Raw genomic sequence first — 24,369 nt, forward strand, 5'->3', positions numbered from 1 at the left:
CTACCATACATGCAATACTGTTCCTTGTTTCCCCTAAGAGGCCGGGTGACTCATTCCCAAAATATGTAAGAGGTCCCATGTTTGATTATATATTACCATATCCTACCATAAAGCCGCCCTCCCGTCCCCCCCCCCCCTCAAACCCGCCTTCAGAGACTTTATGCAATCCATCCTCTGACTTGAAAATTTTCAAGATTAGGATTATGAAATTTTTATTTTTCCTTTTTTGCGAAAGCTGTTTTCGTTTTTTTTTCGCTGGAAACTTCTACCTGGCTATATGAAGACGTGAAGATCCATTTGCTGTTGCTTTATATTAAGAGTCGCAGTGAGTGCAATGAATTTTTCATTTTCACAGTTCAATTTCACTGCGACACACGATCTTTTTATTGTATCCTGGTTAATTTTTCCAACCTTTTATGGGAACTTTTAGGCTAATCTTATGTGTTGCTGCATCGGTGAAATGAACCATTTAATTCCTTGGCTTTCATAGGGAAACGATAATGCGCAACTTCAAAAGAGATATTGATAAGCTGATTTATTAGAAACTAAACTTTCCCAGGCTGGTATAATTCACAGGGTCTCTTTTAATCTTTTTTTTTCAATCCTTTTGAACCTTTAAGAATAAAACAGGCCAGGAAAACAAATGGATTATGAATTTAGCAAACTCATTCGCTGATTCATGGGGAGTTTTAATAAATTGTGTGCAGGCTTTAGTCAGTCAAAAGTCCATGATCATTGTTGGTGGGTTGTTCAAAATAACCTGGCGAAGAAACCACGGGCAGGCACAACATCGGTTCTCGACAGAACAGCTCGTATGTTGGTTACTTTCCTCATGAATAAATGATCATTATCGAGGTTAGAAAAATGCCTCCCAAAAATGAGCAAAATTGATTTACATTTAGATTTTTGCCGGTGACTAAATTTTCTTTGAAGTCTTTTTGATAGGATTTTTGAAGAAAGCGAACGAGAATTTTTGCGTGAGGTGTTTTTTATTCAGACCAATTCCGCCTTTAATAACTGTTGTTGACAAAATTCTTTTTATACCGTCTGAAAGGTATTGTAGTTTCGACTTCAGTTTCAAGAAATTATGTCTCCTGTGACAAATAAATTTTGTCAGTAATGGGGAATTGCAAATTGTTAGTTTGGCATTTTTAGATAATGAATGCGCGCTATTCACCAGTTTCCCACCAACGCTTAACGTTTGCGGCGATTTCAATGATTCTTTATTGAATGGAGGCAAATAAATAGTTCCAAGTAACTTGAAAAAGAAGTTGGGAAATAAAAAACATATCTTTATACTTCAACGACGTGGCGGAAATATTTACGAGAGAACATTTAATAATTTTTACTTTCTTTAAAAAATTATTTCGAGAAAATGTTCGGAAAATAAACAGCTGCAGATGCCTTGATGGGAAGTTGGATAATACAAGACTTTTCCTTGATACAAGCAGTCTTGTTTGAAGTACGGCAGAAATTTTGTGGTTTTGAAAATTGGATATCCACATGCTCAATTCTGAAAAAAAAATGAGAGAAATCGTTTGTTCCAACTTTTGACCAAAGTAACAAAGTATTTGTACTCAAACTGGTTTTGTTGCTTCCGATAAAATACGGAGCAATAAACAACTTTTGTTCCAATTTTTGGTAAAAGTGACGGAACATTTGTATTCACAGTGGTTTTTTCTCCTGTTGAAGTTCGACTCTTCAGCTAGCATTTCGGGCAAGTTTTTCCTCTATCATAAAAACCTTGATACCCCAGCCTCGAGCTCAATTAATTATATTACCTTTAAGAAAATTTATTAAAGTTAATTTGTTTGTAATTTGCTAATTTGGTCAATTTGTGATAAGTATAGTGCCAGTTGTTAGGATAAGACGCAAGAAAACGGCTCAGAAGTTATTACAAATTGATTTGAAGCACAGTAAATAATTTAAAAATTGCCTTAAATTGCACAATAATTATTGTATTGTTTCGACTTTCGAAAAAGTGAGAAATGTGTATGCTTGAGGTGATATTATTGTTCCGACTTTCGATACGAAAGTAACGGAATATTTGTGCTCGGGGTGGGTTTTTTTTCTCCAGACAAATTTCGACTTTTTAACTAGCCACTTCTGACGGAATTTTTTTGTATCATTCGAAAACTATTGTTGTCCTGAGCTTAAATTTGAAAAGATATTTCACCTGTGACCATTTTTTGTAAAGTTATGGGGGTTTAAATATTGCCATTTTGGCCAATTTGTAACAATTACCGCGCGATATATTTTGCGCTATTAACGCGTAAGCAGAGATTTAATCCGCCTTAGAAACCGTTCCAAATTTGTTCAAGGAAGCTTATATGCCATAATTGATATAATAATAGGAGCGAAATCTATCTTTTTGTTCCGACTTTCGATACGAAAGTAACGGAATATTTGTGCTCGGGGTGGGTTTTTTTTTCTTCAGACAAATTTTGACTTTTTAACTAGCCATTTTTGACGGAATTTTTTTATATCATTCAAAAGGTATTGTTATCCTGAGCTCAAATTTGAAAACATATTTCACTTGTGATCATTTTTCAAAAAGTTATGGGGGTTTAAAGATTGCCATTTTGGCCAATTTGGGACAATTAACGCGCGTTATATTTCGCGCTATTAACGCGTAAGCGGAGAGTTAATCCGTCTTAAAATCGTTCCAAATTGGTTGAAAGAAGCTTATTTGCCATAATTGTTTGGTTACAAGGAGCAAAGTCTATCCTTTTGTACTTTGTATGGCTTGTGGGGGGATGATTTTTATTTGAAAAAAATGAAATGTAAAAAAAATAAAATGAAATTTTTTTTCTTCTAAAAATTGAAATTTTTTATGAAAATCATCCCCCCACACGCCATATAAAGTATAAAAAGATAGATTTCGTTCCTGCTCCCTCCATAAATATTATTACTGCTCCCTCAATAAAGCTTCAAAAGGCAGTCGGAATATTCAGGGCTTCGTTCTGATACGAGCAGTCTTGTTGTACTTTATATGGCGTGTGGGGGGATGATTTTCATTAAAAATTTCAAATTTAAGAAGAAAAAAATTTCATTTTATTTTATTATATTTAATTTTTTTTATATTACTGCTCATGAAACCTCAAAAGGCAGTCGGAACTTTCAGGGCTTCGCCTTGATACGAGCAGTCTTGTTTTGTATTCAGACCAATTCTCAAAAATGTTTTCCTCGGGTGATCGATCCGTGGATCTTCATGGTCCAAGAAGGGGCGAGCTCACCACAACTACTAACGTAACAATAAAAACGCTGTGATACTTTGATTCTGGATTTTTAACATGCATTATTTGCGCATGGCGAAGTATCCCGCACCACAAAATTGTTCCAAAATCAGTTGAGACAGGCTAAATGGTCGTATTAGTTCCATACACGATTCTTGGAATCGTCATTATTTCAATAACCAAAAACTAATCGGGACCGCTTAGTTTTTGGCGGTCCCGATTAAAAACTAAGCGTCATTATTTCAATAACCAAAAACTAATCGGGACCGCTTTATGGACAGTCAGAACGTTCAGGGCTTACCCTCACAATATAACAAAACGTTCAGATACGAGCAGTCTTGTTATATTGTACTTGAACTTTTGCGAGGGAAAGTTTTCAAAAACATTCCAATTTTTCTCCTCCCTAATTTTGTTTATATTTTTTCCGTAAATGCATCAGAAATGTTGAAGAGCAGTAGGAACTAACAGGTGCTTCATGGATATTTCAAAACCAGCGAGTTAACTTTCAGAATGTGTTTAGAGAAGAATCTGTAAGTGGCATGTAGTTCGACATATTATATGCTTAAAAAGTACAACTAATATCGGTCATGTTGACTCTGGTTGGTCGGAAATGTCATCCTGTGAGACAACTTAAGATCAATCACTGAGATTCTTTTCTCTACATGCCAATTTAACAAAAAAAGAAGGTTTTGTGGAGGAAGTTTACTGTGACTAAATGGCTAAAACTATTTTTTAGGTCTATTTAGCCACTAGAAAACAAACACAAGGAGTTGATTTTAAGCTTTCCGGAGAAATGGGCCGGATTTCAAAACAAACGTAGATCAATTTTCAAAATATATATTTTTAGACAATCCAATTGATTTTGAGAGCTCTTCGAGAATAAACTTCACTAAAATATTTTCTTTAGAAACAATGGCTGAGTTATGTTATATGTCATTTTGGATATTTTTGACCCAAAGGTGAGATTCTCAAAACTGTTATCTCTTGGCGCCCATGACGCCTTGCACAACTCAATAAGATAATTGTTTGGCCATAAAAAGAAAATGGATGCCACAACTAGTAGCAAAAAAGGAATCTTTGCGTGGTGAAGGGAGAAATTCGTAGAGGCAGGTTGCACCCTTCCATTAAATACCACATGGGATGAATATCAAAGGGTTCGTGCTGCTATATTGAATATATAGGGATTGAGCATTTATTTTGTGATCTTTAAAATCAATTTTGCACCTTGCTGATTAAGTCTTTTGGTTTTTTGAATGGTTACATAACCATTGCGATAAAAAAATAATGACTAAACTGCCCTATTTTCAAACCCAATTATCTAAGAATTTGAAATTGGAAACCTTCCGTTGCTCTTAAAACATTGATTGTAAGGCGACGCTGCTGTTAGATTATCCGTATGACAGCTTTCTCCTATCAGGCAAAAAAAGGTTTTCCAGAGGAAATAACGCGTTACTGGAGCAAGCTGCTCGCATCATGGCAAGACCTTCATGTTTCGGTGGTACTTTGATTTATCTGAATTTTTTTGGGTGAGAAGTTATAAAAAATTTAAAAATAGAAGATTGTTTTTTTTTACACAAAATTGACCAGATAAAACTACCTAAAATGATGAAAAGTGAAGTGACAGAATGGACTAAAGTCATTAGTCAACATGGTTCAAAAATTGACAACTTTATTTCTGAATCACAAGTTCATAGCATGCATAGATAATCTTTACTTTCGCATAAGAGTTTGTACTTCTGCTGTTGCCCTCATATGCTTTGCTTAAAATATTATGGCCGACTTTAGCAAGGTTTTTGCAATTTCTAGCTTCTGGACTCCAATTCATTTTCATTAAAAAAAATTTGGTATATATACTTTTTACTTTCTCACACCCACTATCTACAGTTCAAGTTAAAAAAGTCAGTTTCTGTTAAAGTAGTAAAGAAGAGCGAATTGCTTGCCTATTTTGGATTTGGTTTAAATTGTCGCGTACGCTTCAATGGAACGAAAAAACACGCGCGTTTATTATCCCAAATTCCCTGAGCGTCAAAGAAGTCCGAAATTCAAATAATTCTCAGGCTAAGTTAGCAAAATATGATCACAGGGAAAATTTTCGTTTGAGCCCTGGGTAACAACACCTATCAGACTGTATAAAAAATCCAACAAAATAAACAGCAAATTAAAAATTGAAATTTGCCGGGAAAAAAACGCTGCGAGCATAAATATTACTTCAATTTCATTTTCTACGAAAATTGGAATAATAGCTCGTTATAATTTTATTGTTCCGACTTTCGATACGAAAGTAACGAAATATTTGTGCTCGGGGTGGGTTTTTTTTTCTTCAGACAAATTTCGACTTTTTAACTAGCCATTTTTGACGGAAATTTTTTATATCATTCGAAAGCTATTGTTGTCCTGAGCTCAAATTTGAAAAGATATTTCACCTGTGATCATTTTTTGTAAAGTTATGAGGGTTTAAAGATAGCCATTTTTACCATTTTGACCAATTTGGGACAATTAACGCGCGATATAATTCGCGCTATTAACGCGTAAGCGGAGGTTTAATCTGTCGCATAAATCGTTCCAAATTGGTTGAACGAAGCTTATTTGCCATAATTGATTTGTTGCAAGGAACGAAATCTATCTTTTTGTACTTTATATGGCGTGTGGGGGATGATTTTCATAAAAATCTTCAAATTTTAGAAGAAAAAAAATTCATTTTATTTTATTTCATTTAATTTTTTTATGTTTTTACTGCTGCTCCATAAACCTTAAAAGGCAGTCGGAACATTCAGGGCTTCGCCCTGATACGAGCAGTCTTGTTGTATATCTCTAAACTTTGAGTTTTAAATGGAACGAATTTTCGTTTTACTTGGGCGCAAAAACGTGATTTATTTTGTACTTATTATTTTATTTCATGAAAACACGATCAATTTTTGTTCCGACTGTCGATACAAAAGTAACGGAATATTTGTGCTCGGGTGGGTTTTTTTTTCTTCAGTTAAAGTTCGACTTTTTAATTAGCCATTTTGACGGAATTTTTTTATATCATTCGAAAGCTATTGTTTTCCTGAGCTTTTATTTGAAAAGATATTTCACCTGTGATCATTTTTCGTGAAGTTATGAGGGTTTAAAGATTGCCATTTTGGCCATTTTGACCATTTTGAGACAATTAACGCGCGATATAATTCGCGCTATTAACGCGTAAGCGGAACTTTAATCCGTCTTAGAAATCGTTCCAAATTAGTTGTAAGAAGCTTATTTGCCATAATTGATTTGTTACAAGGAGCGAAACCTATCCTTTTGTACTTTATATGGCGTGTGGGGGGATGATTTTTATAAAAAATTTCAAATTTTAGAAAAAAAAATTTCATTTTATTTTTTTTACATTTCATTTTTTAAGGTAAGGATTCAAACCATAGTATCATTTAAAAAAACCCTATTTTCAAACCCAATTATCTAAGAATTTGAAATTGGAAACCTTCCGTTGCTCTTAAAACATTGATTGTAAGGCGACGCTGCTGTTAGATTATCCGTATGACAGCTTTCTCCTATCAGGCAACAAAAGGTTTTTCAGAGGAAATAACGCGTTACTGGAGCAAGCTGCTCGCATCATGGCAAGACCTTCATGTTTCGGTGGTACTTTGATTTATCTGAATTTTTTTGGGTGAGAAGTTATAAAAAATATAAATAGAAGATTGTTTTTTTTACACAAAATTGACCAGATAAAACTACCTAAAATGATGAAAAGTGAAGTGACAGAATGGACTAAAGTCATTAGTCAACATGGTTCAAAAATTGACAACTTTAATTCTGAATCACAAGTTCATAGCATGCATAAATAATCTTTACTTTCGCATAAGAGTTTGTACTTCTGCTGTTGCCCTCATATGCTTTGCTTAAAATATTATGGCCGACTTTAGCAAGGTTTTTGCAATTTCTAGCTTCTGGACTCCAATTCATTTTCATTAAAAAAATTTGGTATTTATACTTTTTACTTTCTCACACCCTCTATCTACAGTTCAAGTTAAAAAAGTCAGTTTCTGTTAAAGTAGTAAAGAAGAGCGAATTGCTTGCCTATTTTGGATTTGGTTTAAATTGTCGCGTACGCTTCAATGGAACGAAAAAACACGCGCGTTTATTATCCCAAATTCCCTGAGCGTCAAAGAAGTCCGAAATTCAAATAATTCTCAGGCTAAGTTAGCAAAATATGATCACAGGGAAAATTTTCGTTTGAGCCCTGGGTAACAACACCTATCAGACTGTATAAAAAATCCAACAAAATAAACAGCAAATTAAAAATTGAAATTTGCCGGGAAAAAAAACGCTGCGAGCATAAATATTACTTCAATTTCATTTTCTACGAAAATTGGAATAATAGCTCGTTATAATTTTATTGTTCCGACTTTCGATACAAAAGTAACGGAATATTTGTGCTCGGGGTGGGTTTTTTTTCTTCAGACAAATTTCGACTTTTTAACTAGTCATTTTTGACGGAAGTTTTTTATATCGTTCGAAAGCTATTGTTGTCCTGAGCTCAAATTTGAAAAGATATTTCACCTGTGATCATTTTTTGTAAAGTTATGAGGGTTTAAAGATAGCCATTTTTACCATTTTGACCAATTTGGGACAATTAACGCGCGATATAATTCGCGCTATTAACGCGTAAGCGGAGGTTTAATCTGTCGCATAAATCGTTCCAAATTGGTTGAACGAAGCTTATTTGCCATAATTGATTTGTTGCAAGGAACGAAATCTATTTTTTGTACTTTATATGGCGTGTGGGGGATGATTTTCATAAAAATCTTCAAATTTTAGAAGAAAAAAAATTCATTTTATTTTATTTCATTTAATTTTTTTATGTTATTACTGCTGCTCCATAAACCTTAAAAGGCAGTCGGAACATTCAGGGCTTCGCCCTGATACGAGCAGTCTTGTTGTATATATATCTAAACTTTGAGTTTTAAATGGAACGAATTTTCGTTTTGATTGGGCGCAAAAACGTGATTTATTTTGTACTTATTATTTTATTTCATGAAAACACGATCAATTTTTGTTCCGACTGTCGATACGAAAGTAACGGAATATTTGTGCTCGGGGTGGGTTTTTTTTCTTCAGACAAAGTTCGACTTTTTAATTAGCCATTTTGACGGAATTTTTTTTATATCATTCGAAAGCTATTGTTTTCCTGAGCTTATATTTGAAAAGATATTTCACCTGTGATCATTTTTCGTGAAGTTATGAGGGTTTAAAGATGGCCATTTTGGCCATTTTGACCAATTTGGGACAATTAACGCGCGATATAATTCGCGCTATTAACGCGTAAGCGGAGATTTAATCCGTCTTAGAAATCGTTCCAAATTAGTTGGAAGAAGCTTATTTGCCATAATTGATTTGTTACAAGGAGCGAAACCTATCCTTTTGTATTTTATATGGCGTGTGGGGGGATGATTTTCATAAAAAATTTCAAATTTTAGAAATTTTTTTTTCATTTTTATTACATTTTATTAAACATTAAAAGGCAGTCGGAACATTCAGGGCTTCGCCCTGATACGAGCAGTCTTGTTTGTTTTTCAATTCACCAGGGAAAGGCATTTGAATAAAGAAATTATATTCAAAAAATATTATTTGTTTTGTTATTGTTCCGACCATTGAAAATGTGGAGAAAATTTGTATTCGGCTGTGTTTTTGTTTTTTAGGTTTTTAGAGCCGAATGATATACTATATTGAAACCTTTTCAGTGCTAATCGGACAACATTTAAAAAATTTCAAAAAAGTGTCCCGGTGTCGAGAAGAACTGGTTTGAAACTTTGAGATTTATCCTAATTTTGAACGACTAAAGCAAGCGAGCATGCTTATTCTAGCGTATTTCTTAATTTAAATGTAAAGTTCATTTTGAAAATTTTGAAAATTGTTTGATTTTTAATATTTAAAAAAAATTTCTAGTGATTTTTTTTAAACTAAAACTCTTTTGCAGTGTGCTTATTTTGCTATGACTGTCACAACTGTTTTATTTTTAGTTTTTTTTATAATAGTTTTTGATAATAACAACATTAACCGGCTATTCTTTTTACAATGAGAACAGTAGAAGGCATTATTCTACAATCATTGAAAAGAGTCACTAAGGAGTAGGGGAAAAACTTATTTTCAACATATTCATTGTTTAAGGATTTGATGAATTTTTCTCACTGTTTGTTTTTCAAAAACTATGTTGAAATTATTTTTAGTTTATACAGTTGATACTGAACAAACAAATTTTTACAGTCAAGTAAAAAAATCTTATATATTATTGTGGAAAAAAGTGAACGAACGAGCTGCATAAGATAAGGATTCAAACCGTAGTATCATTTAAAAAAACTCAAATTTGCCTTTTTTGTACTGTTTTTTTTTAAAGAGGAGGTGGGAGTGGTGGTAGTGGTGGGAGCAAAAACACCCGTAGAACTTTCAGTCTTAAAATTTTGAAAAAAAAAAATATATATTGTTCTGAGCTCTGGTGAAATCTTTCGTGGCTTAAACACTTTAAACCAACCGGGTTGCTAAACATTTTTTTTTATGCCAACAAAAACTAGCAAAAAAAACTCGTATTATGACAAAACCCTGAATGTCTAGATTGACAAAACCCTGAACTCTTAACGGACGGACAGAAATAGTTTTTTTGAAAAATCATTAAAAAACCGCAAAAATGTACTTTATAAATATATCCCCACCCGCCATCTTATGTATAAAAATATATGTTCAATCTGTTACGGTATTTAAAGAAAAAATTGCATTTTTCATTTTCCTTTTGAAACTGATTAATTTGTCGCTTACGCTTCACTATGGCAAAAACATATCCCAATTGTCCTCCGTTAATTATCCCAAACTGAATTAAAGTGGTAAACTTTATCCTAAATTCACGCCACAACTAAGTTTTCAGTTCAACTTAATACTGAGGACTGAAAAGTCATACAGGATGCTGCAAAAAATCAGCCAAAATTGACTAACAAAAACTTCAAATTTGCCTGGAGAAAAGAGACCCCAAGCACAAACGTTCAAAAATCGGAGCAATAAAATACGTGCAGATGAAAAAATGTTTTTGAAATCAGGAAAGTAATGAAAAGTAAAGAGCACAGAAACCATTATGAGGCTTCAAACTCTTTTGTTTGCCTTTATACTTTGATTGCACAGATTATGGTTAAAGTTGTGAAATATGCGAAATGATAATTTTTTGTGAAATAGTTGAAACTGCGCAAGTTCAGCTTTTATTGGTTTTTCAGTCTTCCTGGACCACTTTTCAACCTTTTGGTAAAAAAAAACACAAAGAAAGCTTACTTCAGACATTTTATTTATCCATTCTAAGTCAATGAGTTTTCAAGGGTTTTCACTAATTTTGAAAGTAGTATTTCAAGACTGCTAAGTTAGTGGAAAAATGGTGTCCCACTCTTTAACCCCACGATACTCAATCGCGATGTTCACACCCCTATGTTTAAGTACAGGAGTAGTCCAATTCAGTGTACTAATTGAGGCCTGAAAAGCTAGTCTTATTTCACTTGATGCCTCCAGCATCTAAAAATAATTGCATTTCGATTAATTAGAGAAATAATCCCACTTTCTCGCGTTTAAAACAGAGATAACCTACATGGTGTTAATTGAAGGCAACAAAAAACGTTCGTGAGTTTTATAAAAAATCATACTGCCTATTTCTTTAACCATTGTTATACCACTCTATCAGATCAGATATAATCTTTGAAGCGTCATTTGAACCACTTTGTAAGACAACCAAATACTAGTGGTATCAGGCCACAAGTATTACCTTAAACGCAAAAACAAGACAACTACAAATTGGAACTGCTCGAAGTACCCAGTTCATAAATGCCGCGCAACAGCAATTACGGTTGGAGAAAACATTATTGAAACGAGGGATGAACAGAATCACAATATTTCCACGGGCAAACCTGCTCGACTAGTTTTGAAAAACATCAAGGATCTGAGCGATAGTAATATCCCAACCAACGCAGTCGCAACCGCCATTCAGCCCATTGCAGACGAAAGTGCCATTTAACTAGCCCTACCAACCAAAAAAAACTTAGTTCGCACCACACAAAGAGCACGCAAGCAGCGAGAGACAGTCTTACCTGTCTGCCCAGCAACCAGAAGATTCAAAATAACCGAACGTTTCAAAAATAAACGAAAGTAGGCAAAATGATCAAGAGAGGATTATTTTATTCGGCGACCCTGAAAGGCTACGTGTGCTTAAAAAATTCAAATTTTGATTGGCTGATGGAACATTCAAAGTCACACAGAAAATGTTTTATCAACTTTACTCTATACACGTTAGTATTTAAGGAATAGCCCCCGCTTGCATATATGCGTTCCTGCCAAATAAAACAAAAAACGCCTACCACCGTTTCTTAGAAGCCCTAAAAACATTAGCCCCTGATAGTAGATCTAGATAGAACATTTTGCTGGACTTTGAGCCAGCCGCTATTCAAGCGTTTCAGAAAAAAAATCCCGAACCCAAGCTGTCGGGATGTTTCTTCATTCTTTCACAAAATTTTATGAAAAAAATTGCGGAGCTCGGATTGAAAAAAGATTTCGAAACAAACCACTAGTTCGTTTTACCACTCAAAATATTACCCGCCTGGCTTTTGAAAATAAGAAGAAATAGGAAAATAGTGGAGGAAATTCAAATAGTTTGCGATCGCACCTTAAAAGAGTCGGAATAAATAGCAAAAATTGACGAGCTTTGCCTTTATTTTGGATCTAACTTCATAAGAAGTCTCCTCCCAAATCGAGAAGTTCTATTACCCCGTTCATTATGAAATCAAAGGGAAGGTTCATCATCGGGTTTGGCCAGAACAACAAACGATGTAGAGGGCTGGCATTATGGCATACAGTCATACGTCAGTGGATCTTATCCCAGTATATAGAAAGTGATTGCAAATTTGCTAAAAGACGCTTCCGTCCAAAAACTTAATTTCTATAACGCCTCGAGTGGGCACCAATTTACAAAAAAGAAAAAATACCAGAAGCTCAACAAAAAAGTGGAGATACGAAGGCCTGCACTTTACTATCGCTTAATAGTATATATTATGCATTTTTACGAAAAAAAAACGGATTTGAATTTCTATCGAGCTGTTGCGAACTTGAGTTAAATATTTGCTTTTTTGCTCTTTTGTTCTTTAAATATATTTTCAATTTAAAACTTTGTTTGTCACTTTTTTTTGTGAGAAAAGACATCCTCTTGCAGCCTCCGGTAGACGTAAAAAAACGCATTGACTTGACACGCATTTGAAAAATGCTGTCTCTAGCAATTTAATCCGGAACAATCGCTCCTTTGGATGGGACGCTAGGTTGGGACTAGGAGCTGGCAAACCCTTTAAAAAATTGCGTTGTATGCCTGCCGACAATTCAAAAATAAGTTTATAAAATGTAGATGGTCCAAAAAAAACAGATAAGTTTCACTTAAAATGATCGGTATTTCAAATTAAAATGGTCCGCTTAGATCAATTTTTGGGTCGAAACCAGTTCTCATTTCATATTTCATTTAAATTCAGCCAATGAATTTTTTATTGGCAGAAACTGTTTCAAGATCAAGTTCAGTTTTGGAAAAATCTAATCAGTTTTGGTAACTAATTTGAAACATGTCGGTCGGATTCGTTTTCAAGTTCATATCAAAGTAAGTCTAGACTGTCGACAAGGTCATTTCTGTTCAAATCTGAAACGCATTCTGCAGCCTGCATGTTAATTCATTTTGGTTCGCAAAAATTTTGCTATGAAAGCTTTGATGTTTACCGGCGGTATGGTTCCGAGTCCCTTTCAAGTAAGTTTCACTTTGCTATGATTCTAATTATTGGCATTAAAGGGGTTAAATTGTAGTGTTGTTATCTAACTTCGGTGTTATATGAGAGGTGGTTAAAAAAAGGGCTTAAAAACAGGGGGTGATAAGCTTGGGAACCGAAAAAAAACACAGAGAAAGAATATTTCTAACAATCTATTTATCCATTCTAAGTCAATTATATTTCAAGCGTTTTCAGTAATTTTGAAAGTAGTAATTCAAGACTGCTTGGTTAGTGGAAAAAACACAGAGAAAGAATATTTCTGACAGTCTCTTTATCCATTCTAACTCAATTATATTTCAAGCGTTTTCACTAATTTTGAAAGTAGTAATTCGAGACTACTAGGTTAGTGGAAAAAAAACACAGAGAAAGAATATTTCTGACATTCTATTTATCCATTCTAAGTCAATTATATTTCAAGCGTTTTCACTAATTTTGAAAATAGTAATTCAAGACTGCTAAAATAGTGGAACCTCGGCTAAGTTCTAAGGTTCAGAGGATGGTGACAAGTTTCACATTTTCCATTCAATTTGTTGTCAGCGTTCGCCTACATTAGTCATTTTTCGAATTATTTTATTATTTTAATCATGTTCAGAAAACCTCGAACATTAAAACCCCTAACGACCCTAAAGTTTTCTTTCCTTGTTTGTAAACCAATCCTCTGAAGTTTCACTAGTTTAAATTTGCGATCTCTTGTTTTTGAGCCAATCGTTGAATTTTAATTTGTCAGTATGGATCCTTAGATATCATACACGTATGATTTTCTACTTTTCCATATTTACGCGGACAACTTTGATTGATGATGGTCATGGCTATATGTATACGTGTGAATGTATTTTTGTGCGGCTTAAGTTGTTTCATTTAATGTTTCAAACTAATATTGGGACATAATTATGTTGATTGTTGGTTATTTTGAGAGGATGAAACCTTAAAGTAGCAGCTCTGTTTTATCAGGTGAAAACATCTGACATTTCTTAGCAAAATGGATTTTAATATGGTTGGTCAACATGGTTGGTTGGTGACAGACCTGAAAAGAGGAAAAATAAAAATTTAAAGTGATTCATAGTTATCTAAAAACAATTTTTGATTTTTTCACATATTTTTGCAAAATTTGATTTTCTTCCTTGTGAAAATTTTAGTGTTAGGTGGATGCGCGGATCTAAAATTTTCTCGGGGAGGAGGGGGGCAAATTTTCATTCTAATCGAACAATTTGATTGTCTCAGTTCTCTCAAATCCCTAGAACGACCTTTTTGACCAAACTTTTTGCGTCACAGGCAATGTTTAAAAAATGACAGGCCGAAAAAGCCTTTTTTTGAAATACGGCATGTTCAGATAACTTTGACCTTAAATCGCGTTTTTTGGTGTGCGCTTCCCCCTCAAAATTAGTAAGTATTTAGAATAATTTGAGGGTCCATCAGCCAATAATCGACATCTCAAAGGAGTAGAAAAGGGTAACCCTAAGGAACCAGATCTAAACTAGTATTTATCATTGGTTATTATTATGATGTTTTATCTTTATAAAATATTAAATACTAACCAATCATACTCCATAAAACTAACAACCTATTTATTTGTAAAGTGTTGAAACTACTTGTAGTTTCGACACCAAAACAATTTGAATTAAACTTAGAATACAGTTGTTCTCATTCTGGAACTAACTCGCGCAAACCGGTTTACACTAGACCTTTTGAGACTAGGAGATATAAGAGTAAGATTAAGATTGGTATTATACTAAGAAGTTGCACGAATCTATCCGGCCGAAAATAAGATAGCGTGACGTGCAGACGGTGTACCTTATCTGAAATTACTCAATGAGTACATTAATCTATTCATAACTCACTTAATAGGGAGGGGGGCACATCTAATTATATCAGAAAAATTTTAAACAGTGCACTCGGATTTAAGAAAAAGAAGAGTTACAAAGGAATCATATTGCTGTATTATTCTGAAATCAATATAATGGATTACACTTCTCCCAAATTAGATGAAATTTTCAAACACTTTTTTAGGAAAATAAGGTTTGAATAGTTTCGGCTGTTGCTATTTTGAAAAATAAAAGGGATTAATTAAACTCTGATTAGAAAACGTTACCTTGTGACTTTGATTTTCTTTATCATTTCTCCCCTATTTCTGGTACGCCTACAAGTTATTTTTTGCCTGGTTTTTCAGATTTATTTTTGAAGTTTATGAAACTCTCTATGTATTCTTCTCTAAATACTTCACTATACACCCCCAGCTTCCACTATCCTCCACATGGAGGGAGGCGGTAATTATATAGGAGTTTGATTGTTGATCTTATAATGAGGAAAGAGTTGAACGGGTAAATGGTATCGTTTTGCGAAATTATTGAAAGGTGAGTTGGTTTAGAATTCGAGTGAGTTGCGAGTAATGCGAAAGATGCTGCAATTTTTGTAGTTTGGTTGCAACTATTTTTTTTTCAGGTTTTAATCAAAAATAACTCATTACGTGTTTTTAATCGAGTATAATTAATTTAAACATTATTAAAAACGAATTATGATGGAATTAAAATTCATTTCAGGTTTTAAATACGAGAAAAAATACGTTTTAATGGAATTTATATTGGCTATGTAATCCAATCTTTTTTCCTTGGAAAACTCTAGTGCGGATTACTCTGTCTGTAAAAGATGTTTTTTATCAATCCAGCTGATCCTTGAGTTTTCATAGTAACAAAAATTTATAGAAACACAAATTTTTTCGAATAGTTTTGAAAATGTCACTAATTTATTTCCCATTTCAGCGTTTTTTTCTTTGACACCTTATCAACATATTAACTTGGGTATAAAAATTCTATTCGCACATAGTTTTATAAAAATACATAATTAATTCTAGTCAGGATTTTTGAAGTAAAAAAGATTTCAAAATGGATTTTGATGTAACGCTGAAAGTAAAACAACTGGAAGTGAATAGCCTATGAATGAAACGATTTTAGCTACTTTAATAACCTTATTTAAAAAAATAGGGCAACTGAAATTAACTAGCGGGTACACGTCTTATGATATCAGAAAACTGTTGTTAGCGCCCTCGTAATATAGAAAAAAATCTCAGATTGCAAGTGAGTCAATAAAATTTAACATCCGTGCCCAGAAAAATTTGGAATGAATCATGTCCTTGCGGGTTTCTCAAATCAAAATAAGGAATTAGTATTCCCCTAAAAACTAGATGACTTTTAGAAACGTTTTTCAGGAAGTTCATATTTGAAAGTTTTGGCTGTTGCTGTTATAAAAATACAAGGGATTAATTATACTGATAAAAAACATTAATTTTTGAGTTTCAATTTTCTTCATAAATTTTCAACTGTTATCTCGTACATTTTTCTGTTCCTTTTTTCCCGTTGTTTCAGGTTTCTTTTTAAAAAAATTTGAAACTCTGCATCTAATCTGTTGCACATACTTCACTTCTTGGAGGGGGCGATGAACATGTAGGAGTTTGATTGTTGGTGTTAAAATGAGGAGAGACAATTGAAAGGGTAAATGGTATCGTTTTCCAAATTTATTGAAATGTGAGTTGGTTTAGAATTCGAGTAAGTTGCGAGTAATGTAGAAGATGCTGCAAAGTTTGTAAATTGGTTGCAACTATTTTTTCAGGTTTTAATCAAAAATAACTGTTTGTGTTTATAATTTTTTATAGTCTATTTTAATTTTTATTACAAAAGAATTATGATAGAATCAAAATCCATTCCAGGTTTCGAAAGCGTGAAAAACTGTATTTTAATGGAGTTCTTTTCGGCTATGTAATCCAATCTTTTTTTCTTGGAATACTCTAGTGGGTGTTAATCTCTCTGTAAGATATACTTATTCACTCCTGCTGATCTTTAGGTTTTCATAGTAAAATTTTTTTTTAGAAAAACCTACATATTTTCTCAAATGTTTTTGAAAAATTCACTAATTGATTTCCAATTTCATTAAAAAATTATTTTTTGAACAGCTTATCAACATATTAATCTGCTAAAAAAAATAATTTACCCATATTTTTTGTTAAAAAATTACGTAACTAGTTTTTTAGACCGGATTTCTGAAGTAAAATAGATTTAAAAATGGATTTTGATGTAACACTGGAAGTAAGCAACTGGAATTGAAAAGCCCATGAATGAAACGCGATGTGGCAATAATTTATTTTAATGGAACCTTTTTTTTGCTCTGTAATCCAATCTTTTGTTCCTCTGAAAACTCTGGTATGTTTTTATTTTCCGTTAAATGATGTTTACTCAATCCAGTTGATGCCTAAGTTTTCATAATTGAAAAGTATTAGAAAAAAAAAACAATTTTTTTTTCAGAAATTTGAAATTTCACTAATTGAATTTTTATTTCATAATTTAATTTTAGGTGTTTTAGCAACATAATATTCCGCAAGTTATACGCGCATATAAATTTTCAAATTCTAGTAATTAAATTCTGTCCGGTGTTTTAAAGTAGAATAGATTTTGATGTATTTTTTTAATTATCAGAATGATGCAAATCGGTAGAAATAAGCACAAATGTTTTTTCGCAAGGCTTCCATATTTTCAAAATCCTGCTTGGTGGCTTGCCTCATAACTTTGTCAAGAAAACAGTAGACAGCGGCTGTGCTCGTCGGAAAATTTCTACCATGTTCATTGGAACAGTTTGTTAAAACCTTTTTTTTTCATATTCGTGTTGAGAAAAAAGATAACAAGAAAAATTGAAAAGAGCAAAGAACAACAAGGTTCTCCATTAGTTTTTCCTTCTTTTGAATTTTAACTTTTGATTGAAAAAAAAATGTTTCATGGCCAAAAATGCGCAGAACAGAGCTTCAAATTTTTTTTGATGCAGAAAAATCAAGTTCTCACGGCTCAATTGAAAATTTATCTCACCTACTCGCTTGCTTTTCTTGCACAAAGTTGGTAAATTTTGCAGCATTGAAAATTCATAGTCATTATCCGAGCAGAAGTGACTTGAGCATGGCGAACTTAATGCGGTAAAATAGCTGGTTGATGGTTGATTTTTTTCAAAGATTTGGCTGCCATTTGCTTCAAATCAGTTTTTTGTGATTATTCTGGAATGCAGTAAATAATAAATTTTTTCGGATATTCTCCTGTTTCTGGGTTCGCAACTCATTTTCAGGATTATTCATGTAGTTCAATTCTAATTCAATAGTTTTCCCGCTCAATATAGTTTTCCCGAGAGATTGTCGTACATTTTTTTGTCTTCTCAAGTGTGCGGTACACTTTTATGTCTTCTATCTCATTGGTGGTCAGTTAGCCATACATTATATGATCAAGACCAATACATTAAAGACCAAAAAAGGCACAGACTAACTGACCTAAAAAGTTTTATCACTCAAGCAAAATCAATTTTGACTTCAATTAAAAGTGATGGAATACTTTTTAGTTTTTTTAAATTTGTGTCAGTTCGTAAAATCAAAAACAATGTTAATTGTTCCAATTTTCAAAGAAAATGAGGAATATATATGTCTGGTGTGGTTCCTAGCTAGAACAATTTTACTAAACTTAAGAGTTTATTGGTTTTGATCCGGAAACTGTTCGTTCGGTAAGCGAGTGAGCTTGCACTAAACTGCGAATGGCTTTTCTGCTGCTCGAGTGATATTTTGATGGTTTCAAAACGCAAAAAAATTATGCGTTACAAATTATCTGCACTCGTATTGTTCCAAAATGAATTGAATGAATTGAAGCAAGCTAATTGGTCTTATTAGTTCCATACACGACTCAAAATTAAACTATTAAAATTAGAAATTATCAGACTATATTTCGTAGTTTGTTAAAATTTCATTAACCAAAGACTAAATCAGACCAATTGATGTGCAGTTGGAACCTTCTGGTTGTTTGCTAAAACAAGCAGTCTTGTTTTGTTATAGGGTAGTCACATTTTTCAGGGCTCCAAGTTGATACAAAAAGTCTTTTTAATTGTTATTTTGAAATTGGTGCGTTGAATTGTTTCATATCAGTGTATGAACGGCGAATAAAGTATAAAAAATTTCATATATTTAAGAATTGCCTGAACTTCAGAAAAGTTTAGAAGAAAAACATTGTTTTTTTTGCCAAACTGAATGAAAAAAGACTAATAGGAAATGTGAAGCGCCATATAACAGTCTATTTAATTTTTCTAGCGCACTGCAAATTGTTTCATTTCGGCCAAAACAACAAATGCTGCAGAGGGCTGGCATTATGGCATACAGTCATACTTCAGTGGATCGCATACCAGTATATGGAAAATGATTGCAAATTTGCAAAAAAGACGCTTCCGTCCAAAAATATCGCCTCGGATGGGCACCAATTTACGAAGAAGAAAAAATAACGGGTGCCCAACGAAAACCCTTTAAACAGTGCGTTGTATGCCGACAATTCAAAAAAAGTTGACAAAATTTAGATGGTTCGAAAAAATAGTAAAAGATTTTTAAAAAAAGCGGTATTTCAATTTAAAAGATCAACTTTTGGGTCACAACCAGTTCTCATTTCATATTTCATTTAAATTCAGCCAGTTAATCTTTTATTGGCAGGAACTGTTCCAAGATCAAGTTCATTTTTGGAAAAATCTGATCGGTTTTGGTAACTACTTTGAATCATGTCGGTCGGATTAGTTTTCAAGTTCATATCAAAGTCTAGACTATCGGCAAGGTCATTTCTGTTCCAATCTAAACCGTATTTAGCAGCGTGCAAGTTAATTCATTTTGGTTCGCAAAAATTTTCGCAATTAAATTTTTGATGTTTACCGACAATATGGTTCCGAATCCCTTTCAAGTAAGTTTCACTTGGATTCTAACAATTGGAATTAAAAACGGGTTAAATTGTAGTGGGGTTATATGAGAGGGAGTTAAGAAAAAGTGGGTTGAAAAACAAGGGGTGAGAAGCTTGGGAATCGCAATTCAGTGCCCCGAAAATCAAATGTGTCAGGTCGCCATAATTAAAGCAGTCTTGATTTGTTGGTTTTAGGCTAGCAAGTGTTTAAGCTTTTCTGCTTGTGAAGAGTTTGATATTGAGCCTTTAAATCACAATTTCCGTTCTGATTTCGTCTTTTAGTTTTAGTTAGGCGTCAATTTCTTGCAGTGAGGTTGAATTTGTTTCGGATGCCTAATGGATGGAGATGATAGTTTTTTAGTTAATGAAGTTAGTTGTCTGAAAACCATCATTTGCGGCTAACAATAGATTAATTTTCCCCGAATTTTTGGGCACGCTGATGCTTCAGCACATTGATATTTTACCAAATTATCGAAAAGAATTATTTTAAGAAACGAGAACGAAAAAAAGTTCTAACATTCAATGCAAGAAAATTTTTTTTCGATGAAAGAAAATCTCCATAAGTCAAACTTTTACCGTCATCATAAAAGTGGTGCTAACAATGTTGGTTTGTTTTCGATTAATTTTGTGTCAGTTTTTTTTTCAATAAAATAAGCAATTGTAAAATTATGATTTGCCGATTTTTTTGACCTGTTGGTTTCCTAGAAACTGAGGCATTTTGTTCTAAAATGTGATATATGAATTTTTTTGTTTAGAGCTGAACAGATATGTGCAACACTTCTGGATAAAATTCCTTGTGATGTCAAAACAAAAAAATCAGTTTGTATGTTCCAGGTCTGAATCAGGCCTTGAGCAGGTCTGCATTTGTGACAAAATCCATACCTGCATCAGCCCTGATTCAGACATGTACTTGCCCAACCAAAACAATGACCGTATCTGGACAAGATCTGAAATAGGCAAGTTTTTCAGATGCTCAGATCTGGGTTCTGACTCACTAAAATCCATTCGAATCTCAGTTACATCCATCTGAATCTCAGTTGAATCCATTTTAGAAGGCCCAGCAGCAGATTGTCTAAAAATCTTTTCAATTAAAAACACGTGCCAGATACAATTGGCATTTTCTCTTGAGCTCCAGAAACATGAGTTGGTTTGAATCAACTTAAAAGCTGAAAGAAAATAAAAGAATATAAAATAATGGAATGTAAAGTCATGTGGCACAATTAATACACCTGCTAAGCAATGCATACTTTCTGAATCATTTTTTCCAATTTCTACAGGCCGTGGGGAATCTAGTTTTTATTTTCAGTCACCTGAGTTTTCGTCCCTGAGTTTTTACAATCACATTAGTCGAAAGCTCTACATCGGTAGAATTTATTTCTACACGTGCTTATCAAAACGGAAAAAATGATGTGATTTTTAACGAGTGATAATGTTATTAGATAAAATGGCTATTTTAAACAAAAAAAAAACAGGACACGTGGCAAAACTTGAAAATCCATTCAAAAAAAAATTCATTGCTTATTCAGGGTACTTAAACAAAAAAAAAGAATTTAGTAATAAAAATTAAGTCGTTAAAGTAGTTAAAGTAGTAAGTCTTTAAACTTAATGGTTTAAGACTGGGCATATCTGTATTTTTAAATTTCTCTAACATTTTTTGTATCATCCAGGTCTGAAGATGTATATTGCAAATGAGGACAGATATGCAATCTCACAACGAATGGATTAACCCTGGACATATCTCTATTGTTTTTTTTTCTGTACGGTGTAGCTAAAATTTCGAACATCCTAAATCCACCTCAAAAAGTCTAATCATAAAGAACTCGAACTTAAAAGAATTTGTAAATAGAATAATTAATCATTCGAGATTTATTAATCATTTGAGAATAAATTGTATGCATGGAGTTGTTTATTAAAAACTTTTTCTAGCATTTAGGGTTCGTTCCACTTGAGTTCAACAAGTAAAGAAATTCAAAGCAAAATTAACTTGCGTCAAGATGGTCAAAACATATCGAGCTTGGTTCGAGAATGACAAAATATACCATGTCGAAGCATCAGTCGCAAATCCTCGTCGCGGAAAAATCTCTTTCGGTCGAGCCGGTCCCTGATATTTTTTGGCGGCGTCGCGGTTTTTTTTATTCGTTCGCGCCAGTTGCGGCTAAAATTCCTTCGATTGCGCGGGTCGCAGTTAATTTCAATGGTTTGCGCCGGTCGGATAACTTCCCCTCGGTCGCGTCTGTTTCGGTTAATTGTCCATCAGTCGCAGCGGGCGCTGTCAATTTTCCTTTCGTCGCGCTGGTCGCGGACGCACTGCTGGTCTGCCAAGTCTGGAAAACCACAAAATTGATCCGGGAGGCTATTTGAGCTCACGAGATAGAAAAAAAACAGATACGCTTTAGTCATGAACTCAATTTGATATCAGGTCTCTTTAACTTCACCATATGGTACCTAGCAACCAACGGCCACCTCCAAAAAGAACTATTTTGTTTATATGAAACTCGATAGAAAGTTGCTGAAATCTTTTAGAGGGAGGGTCGCATTGATATTCTAGGCAGCTTTGGAAAAGATTAATTGCAGATAATGACTTATCTTGTACCTTTTCTTTAAAAATAAAAAATAATTTGTGTCATTTTTGCAGTCTAATGCCTACAGTTGCTTCTTGAGTTATGACCGATGTGGTTAACTCATAGAGTAATTTCGGATAGGGTACACCGTCTGCTCGTCACGCTATCTTATTTTCGGCCGGATAGATTCGTGCAACTTCTTAGTCTACTACCGATCCTAATCTTACTCTTATACTTTCTAGTCTCAGGGTGTTCAACTAGTCTCTGCTAGGCTCAATAGATCTAGGGTATACTGGTTCATTGCGGCTGCTGAAGTTCTCTTGGAGAGGCAACTAATTTCTAAGTTAAATTCAAATCTCTCTGGTGCTGAAATTACAAGTAATTTCAGCACTTACAAATAAGTGGGTTGTTAGTTAGATGGATTATGATTGGTTAATATTAAATATTTTACAGTGGTAAATTATCCAATTTATCCAATTATAAAATGTAGTTTAGATGAGGTTCCACCCATCCGGGTTTTACAGAGTTTTTTAGAATTATCTTTCTGCAATTCAAAGGATGGATGATGAATGTTGGTATTTGGCGAACATCATATTCTTGTCCGGTTCCTCTTGTTAAAGAAGTTCCAGGACGCTGGAGTTAGGGACATAGAATCGTTGCGTCGTCTTGCGACAACGACTGTGATCCCCAATGAAATCAATCTGATTTCAAAATGATTTGCTATGACGAGTTTTTCTGTATTATGTAGAGAACTTGTTTTGTGTTCAACCTCGTCTGGGAATGGCGTGGAGATCGTGTGTGGAAGGGATGCCTCGTAACTCGGATCTGCACGTATACTTGAACATCGAGGTGGTCATTGGTCAATTTCAATGAAGTCCTTTTCTGCGAAGTCAAGTCGTACTCTAAATCCTTTGAGTTGTGATTGTGGACGGCATATCGGTTGTGATTAGCCTTTCTTTGTTCGAGTGTGATGAGATTATTTTGTGTTTGGATGTTTTCTTTGTTGTTGTGTGTTGATCTATATACTGCAAGGTATGATTTACATTTTATAAAATTATGTTAGTTCGATTTTTTAATCATGAATTTAATTAGTTGTTTTCACAAAAGCACTTTGTTTTAATTCGGTTATTTTGAAGAGTTACTCACCCTTGAGTACCTCTTATTAAAAATAGACGTGTGGTCACAAAGCGTGGATGTAGCGCGGTGGGTTAGGCCGGCTATAGAGCATGCTCAGGACGTCCTCTCTGGTGGGTTAGGCCAGGAGTGGGAGTATGATTTCGTGCTGTTTCTTTGAGAGGTCCTGTTATGTGATAACGTTTTATGTTGGGTTTATGTTGGTCTTTCTTAGGTTACTTTGGTTGTGTCCTTTTTTCAAAAATCAAATTGTTTTTGGTATGGGTTTGTCTTGCGACTTTTTTTTGTTTTATTATTTCTTTCTTAGACTTTATAATAGTCTTCAAAAGAATAAATTATCCAGTTTTAAACTGGGTTAATCCGGTTTGGGTACCGTTGGTTTTCTTTTCTTAGTCATGCTGTTATTTTATGATTTGTGGTGTTTAATAAGCTGCGTTGGTTAGTTTGGCTTAGTAAATAATTCCTTTCCAACCGGGTTAAAGGAAAGCTTGAAACTTGTTATCGTGTGTTAGAGTTGTTGAGTGTGAAAACTTGAAACTTAAAATCATTATTTAAACAATTCTTCGTGGGCGAGCTGTGCGAGTTTGGATAGAATTCCTGTGCGATTAAATGAAAATATCAAAAGGTTAGTACTGCATTGTCATTTTATCAATTTATTACATAGAGTTTCAATTTTACTGCGTTTGGGGAAATTTTAAAGTTATAAATTTTCATCGTATTTAATTTTACTGCTTCATGGGAAAATAATTTATAAATTAATTTACTACATTTGGTATGAATTTTATTACATTATTTTGTGCAAGATATCAATGAGTTTTAGGAGAATTTTAACAAGTTTGTATTTTTTTTCTTTTCTGTTTTGGCAGATGATCGTGGCATGAAGACTAGAAATGTAAATGAAACATGAATA

General features: G+C 33.7%; 2 protein-coding genes across 3 annotated transcripts in view; one reads left to right on the top strand and one right to left on the bottom strand.

Moving 5' to 3' along the window:
• LOC134846903 (importin subunit alpha-3-like) overlaps positions 1–24,369 on the bottom strand; it is a 408,629-nt gene that overhangs the window by 303,156 nt on the left and 81,104 nt on the right. The gene's annotated exons all lie outside the window — the stretch shown is intronic.
• Positions 1–24,369, top strand: part of LOC134846906 (protein arginine N-methyltransferase 1-like) — a 443,857-nt gene that overhangs the window by 281,827 nt on the left and 137,661 nt on the right. The gene's annotated exons all lie outside the window — the stretch shown is intronic.

Source organism: Symsagittifera roscoffensis, chromosome 5 (assembly GCF_963678635.1).
Source record: "Symsagittifera roscoffensis chromosome 5, txSymRosc1.1, whole genome shotgun sequence".
NCBI classification, from domain to species: Eukaryota; Metazoa; Xenacoelomorpha; order Acoela; family Convolutidae; genus Symsagittifera; species Symsagittifera roscoffensis.